This window comes from Pteropus vampyrus, unplaced genomic scaffold (assembly GCF_000151845.1).
Source record: "Pteropus vampyrus isolate Shadow unplaced genomic scaffold, Pvam_2.0 Scaffold103, whole genome shotgun sequence".
NCBI classification, from domain to species: domain Eukaryota; kingdom Metazoa; phylum Chordata; class Mammalia; order Chiroptera; family Pteropodidae; genus Pteropus; species Pteropus vampyrus.
The window spans coordinates 1,580,967-1,587,049 of record NW_011888884.1 but is presented as its reverse complement, the minus strand read 5'-3'; the positions used below and the strand labels follow the sequence as shown (position 1 = coordinate 1,587,049).

General features: G+C 45.3%; 1 long non-coding RNA gene across 2 annotated transcripts in view; it reads left to right on the top strand.

Moving 5' to 3' along the window:
• LOC111742877 overlaps nucleotides 1-6,083 on the top strand; it is a 16,721-nt gene that overhangs the window by 8,269 nt on the left and 2,369 nt on the right. Inside the window, exons 4-5 of one of the 2 annotated variants that reach the window (XR_002781507.1) lie at nucleotides 3,147-3,243; nucleotides 4,439-4,534. This is a non-coding gene — a long non-coding RNA (uncharacterized LOC111742877). The remainder of the gene's footprint in view (nucleotides 1-3,146; nucleotides 3,244-4,438; nucleotides 4,535-6,083) is intronic. The other variant, XR_002781506.1, reaches the window with a different exon arrangement.

The window sequence follows — 6,083 nt, the reverse complement described above, 5'->3', positions numbered from 1 at the left end:
CTCTTGAAAACAGAAGGATGTAAAGTTGCTTTGTGCTAAAGTTTGGCCAGTGCAGTAGGGGGAGGCCTCGATGACAGAGCTGCCAGGGATAGAGGAATGAGAAGGAGCTGAATTTCCAGGGAAGCAAGAAAAAAAAAAAGAGGAGGCCAGAAGGAACAGAAGCTGCCCTCCCTCCCTTAGAATCTCAAGGTCAACAAAGTTCTTGCCGTGCTATCTAGGACAAGAGCCACTAACTACGTGTGGCTTTTTAAAAAGTTAATGTCAATGGAACAGCAACGACAAAAATGGACAAAACAAAAACCTAATGAAAAATTCAGTCCATCAGTGGTACTAACCATATTCAAGCACTCAATAGCCACGTGTGTCTAGTGGCCATGATATTAGACAATGCGAATGTAGACCATTTCCAATATTCCAGAAAGTGCTGTCAGAGCTATGGAGTAAGCTGTGTTTCCTTCCTGCTACTCCTTGCCAAATGTTGGTTGCCCTGTGCCCACCCCGTGGGGACAGATTTCACAAAGCCAGTTTGGAAATCTCTTGATGGTTTAGCATTTTGCTTGGAGATCTAGAGAGCCAAAACTGGGTAATCAAGGTCCTCCGAGGAGGACTAAGTCACCACTCAGAGGCTTCTTGGGTGGAGAGCTCCCCAGGTTGTCTCACTTTGCAGAGGGGGGAGGGGGGGTTAATGGGTTTCTCCTTTTCCTACTTTTCTAGCCAAGTAGCCATAGTTGTCACTTCGATGAGCTTACAATTCATGTCTGGGTCCCTATAATGCAGAGGAGCTTTAAAAGGGGCGATCAGTCCAAGGTTCAAATGCCATTAAGGTCTGAGGAAAACATGAAAAGGTATAGCTTAAAAATAAACCAAACCAAAGTCCCCACTCCCACCAGGCCAACTACCAGTACCAAGATGCCCCGGGAGCCTTTGGTAGGGGCGGGAGAGGTGCGTGTCATTTTAATTCCCTTACCACGAGTGGCCATGCCTGTCAGGAAAACACTCAAGGGAGTTTCACTCAGCAGAGCTGACCTTCACCCTCAAGTACACCGAAAGATTACAGGGACATGTTATGGGGGTACCTGAGGCCCCACTTCCAGCTGCATTTTCCCCTTAGTCTAGTCCCAGTTCTGAAGACACAGGCCTCGCTGTTCCACTGAGAAGGGCATCGGGCTTTGGCCTGGGGGATGCTACAGACCCTTCTTGCCTAATATCTGCAAACAGAAGTATTCCCTCTTCTGCATTCCCAGCCTGCTACACCCAGCTTGCCTGAGCCTCAGAACTTGCTGAGCAGAGATCATCTGATTTGTCTGGAGCAATCAGGCCAGGCCCATTGCAAAACACACTGATCATATCGACCCAGCTTTCCCATCTGAAAGGTTTGACTTTTTCCAAGAGAAGCCTTAATAGATTAATTAGATCTTTGCCTCTCAGGCATTTGGCAAATAAACAATGCTGCATTTATACCAACAATAGGAATAAAGAACCAGTAACGTTTTATCATCAAAATTAACCAACCTGGGTTTAGAGTGAGGAGCAATAGGGAGCCAAAGTATGCATGGGGGCAGTAGTGTAGCAGGATAGGTATGGAGGCAAATTTACTGCATCTCTAACTTCCACCCTTTGGATAAAATTTGGCAGGTGAATCTAAAGGCTTTCATACTTTGCCTCAAAGTGAGCCTACATTTCTTGATCTTTAGAAAGCATAACGGCTATCCTGGATAACCACATAAATCTTGTTCCTGAGTTACAGCCCTCTTTAGCACTTGAATACATTGCAAATATTAGTAAAATGTATTTGTTTTTTGACATCCTGAGGTTCCAGGAATGTTTTTTTTAACAGCGATTTTCAGGGATCTGTTTCCTAAAACTAAGTGGGACACAAAACGTATCAGACGAACTTCTCTGTGATTGAAAAATAAGTTTTCCTTGTTTCTACATAAATTTCTATTTCTGGTGACTTTAAAAAAAATAGAGAGACATATAGTTGATAGATTCAAGAGGTTTAATCAGCATGAGGTTCAACTGATAACCTGGGTTACACATTCCTTGACATGTTGTAACAATATGAAAATATTTCCTAAAGTTTATAGGAAACGAGTTTTCTAATGAGAAGGAAATCATTTTATGGAGTCTTAAGCGCGTTTTTCTCTGTGATCGGTGAAGCAATGTCAGAATGCTTCAAAGCCATTTCGGCATGGCCCGATTATCTTTGCGGCCTCCTGTTTCCATCCCCCTACCACTCTGTTTCATCTTCCACGCATCACCTCCTTTGAAACATCACCTCTTCCATGCCTCCAGCTCTATGCACACACTGTTTCCTCTGCCTGCTGTGTCCTCCTTCACCCAGCCCCATTTTCTGATGGCTTAAGCATACTCCTACTTACTGTTTAAAATGCAGACAATAAATGGGTGCTTTCAAAGTACAAAGTCGATACACTACAGCAATTTGAGATATACAGCAGAGTGAACCAGTTCTGCTGGTTCCAACTTATCAGGGAAGTTTGGCTTCTCTGAGTCCTAAATCTCAGAGTCCCAGATCAGTCACTCCCCTCCCCCATCTCCCCCCTTCCCGGCCCTTGAGGAAGCACTGCTGGTTTTCCAGGTATCATTCCTGAGCTCTGACCAATGTACCTCTACAGACAGCTCTTAGAGTCCCCACAGGGGCTGCTTTACCTTCTCTGCCTCCCACACCCAGAAACCCCTTTCCCTAGGAATGGCCAGATTACAGGACTCACGGAAGACCTGGGTTCCTGAAGCCTGCCTCACCCCACAGCCACTTCAGAAGGGGCCTGCAGCCTTCCTGGTTGGCATAAGAGCCTTTTTCTGGCCACAGTTAACTGAGGGATCCGGCCTCACCTCTCAAATTGGATCAACCTGTCAGTGGAAAGGCCTGAGGACACATTAAGCCCTCTAAGTCAACACAGTATGCAGCTACACTCTAGAACCAAAAAAAAAAGGAAGGTGGTGGCCCTACCTAGAGAAGGAGTCTTTTCTGCAACTGATGTTTCTGAGTGACCTTGATGAGCCAGAAGGAAAAGAGAATAATCTTTCCTGAGCACCTACTATGCACTCATATAATTTATTTTTGCATTTAATCCTCATAGCAACAGAACGGACAGGATTGTTTTCTCTGCCTGTAACATTTGCAGGACCAGAGGAAGAAGACAAAGGGAGGTCCACATATCACATACCATATGCTTCAATGTTTTCAAGTTAAAAATCAAGCTAAGACGCTGTTAAAGATAAGTATGTGCTAACCTCCTAAATGGACAAATACCTTCATAATGGTCGGGGAGGTCAAGTTTGAATTTAGAATTCTTAGGCTCATCAGAGTTCTGAGCTGAAATGTGGTGATTTGGGGAGAACAGCCGCTTTTCTATTCAACCAGGACTCAGTCCTAAGCCACTAGGAGGACACATACCTGTATGGTAACCAGATGTCTCTGCTGTCTACCTCTGTCCCCATGACCCCCTCTCCAACAGATGCCCTAGGCCTCCATCAGACCTCAGACAGACAGAGTAGTACATCCTCAAGAGGATGGATCTGGGAGCAACCTTCACAGACTCCAGAAGGTTCGGGCCCATTTGAACATGGAATTTCAGGGGCCTGGCCCCTGTAATGTGGCTTACATGGGGAACATGGGTCCTAAGGGACAGGTCCCTTTGGTTCCATGAACCCCTCACCCAGCAGGGAGAAATATAGGCAAAGGAACCCCAGAAGAGGACACTATAGATCATGGAGACCAGAGCAGGGGCCCCTCTCACCTGAGCCTAAGGATTTTACTGACTTTATTTCTCTCTTGCCCAAATGAGCAAGTCGAATAGAGCTGGCCAGGAAAGGCCAGTCCTAGGGAAGATGAACCCAAGCGGAAGAGGCAAAGTCCTTAATCCAAGGGGAACAGAAGATCCCGTCTCATTCGTGGGTGATGCAGGGTTGACACAGCAGCAGTCCATGTTCTGAGATCACTTGCTAAATTCATAAATCGGAAACGGAATCTCGTGAGGTTAAAAGTTTCATGACTGTCACACAGCTCATAAATGATGGAGCTAGGCTGTGAACTCACATCGGTCTGACCCCTGCTCTTTCTGGACCTCACGCTACTCCTTGAAAGACCAAAGAGGAGGGTGGCTGAGATCGAAGAGAGGAGAGGATGCAGAAAATAGATAGCTGAATGTCGAGGCTCTGGGATTTGATGAATCTTGGCTTTCCTGCCTGCAGCTCAAACCAGAGTCCAATCTAAGAGATTCCTGAATGTTGGTATGCCACCCGGGTAAGCTCCCGACCTTGTCCCACCCCTGGCCTTAGGAAGCTATACTACTACTGTCCCTAAAATGCATAGTCCTCACATTGAGTGCCTATCTGATGTTCCTCTAGCTTTTCAACCAGCTATCTTTAAGTTTTTGCTTTAATGAATTCTGACCTTTCTGCTCATTCTTCTAAGCCATCTGCCTGCTCCATGAAAAAAGGTGGCCATGGGTGTGCCAGCTAATGAAACTTTCCTCAGACAGAGAAAACTCACAAAACACAGTGACACAAGGTATTTAATTCTTCATTAAATTTAACTATTAGAATTAAAACTTGTTTATAGGTCTCTATTTGGCTTTGCCAATGAAGGCCAGATAATATTATAAAGCAAGATTTAAAAAAATAAAACACCCAAGTACAGACTGAAAATATGGCTATAAAATTTATATGGCCATCAATCCATTAAAGCCTTGGCCTTCTTTCAGTCTTTTTAAGGCCAGCGGCTCTCAACCTTAGCTACATATTGGAATCAGCTGGGGACCTTTACGACCACAGTTGAATGAATCCCATCCCCAGAGATTGTGATGTGATTGCTCTGGGAGTAGAGAGTTTTAAAAACTCTCCAGGTGATTTTATGCAGTTAAGATTGAGAAGCATGATTATTAGGGGAAAGTCTTACTTTAACCCAACTTGTGCCGCTTTTAGCATTTAAAAGTACAGGTCCTTGAGCCTGGCTAGAGAACATCTTCCCCAAAACTTACCATTCATGCCAACTGTGAAAACCCACTGCCCTGCTAGGTTCTGTGAGTGCTCTGGTGTATAGTCAAAACTCTTCCTATGTTTACAGTTTTAAGGAAAGAGGGACTTAGTTCATCCCCTGCACAAATGAGCAAGTCAAATATAGTAAGCCAAGTGGGGTCAATCCCTGGGAAGACGAGGCAAAGTCTTCAGGCCAAGGGCAGCAGATGGTGCCATCTTAATTCTGGGGGGAGGTGCAGCAGTACTCCATATTCTCAGGTCACTTTTCCCTCTCTTCTCCACTTGCCCAGCCCCTGTTGGCTGCATGGCTCTGGGCTGGCTCTCTTTGTGTCAGAATCTTCTGCTCTAAGAAAGCTGGGAGGGGGCTCAGAGGAGGCTCTAAAAGTTCTAGACCTCAGGCCCCTGCCCCACCTCCACTAAGTCAGTCCAAGAGCCTTAGTCACATGGCTTGCCACCCACTCATTTGTTGGTGACCCAAGGACAGTTACCCACCACAGTGTCTCCAGTGCAGCTGCTGCAGCTGCAGAGAACCGTACAACGAGCTCCACAACACTATCTGGCCTTTGGCTCAGGGCCTGTGGTCCCCTGGGGCTGGGCTAGAGCCCTCTCAACATAGCCTTTCTTCATAGATTGAGGATGGCTTTTGCAGTCAGCCATTGGTCATCTACAGATCGAAAGATTCCTGACTACACTTGTCGTCAGCCAAAATAACCAACTGAGCTCTGCTCCCGACCCAAGATGGGATGAGGCCTGGGAAAAAAAAAAAATGCCCACATTGTTTTATTATGAGATCAGGCATAGCTTTGCCAGTGGTGAAGGGAAGCCCTCAAATGCCTTTAACATTTCTGCCAGTCTTGGCAGGTTATTTTCATTCTTTACCAACACATAGAAAACTATTGTTTCTGAAAACTCTCAAGCTCCCTCTAGTGTATATAATATATTGGGCATTACCCGAGTGTCAAAATTTTGAAGGACCTAAGGAAATAATCAGAAATTTGGACTGAGACATGAATTATAGTAATCATAGCAGTGACATTTATAATAGCAAAAAAGTTATAGATAAGCTAAATAGGGAAGTGGAA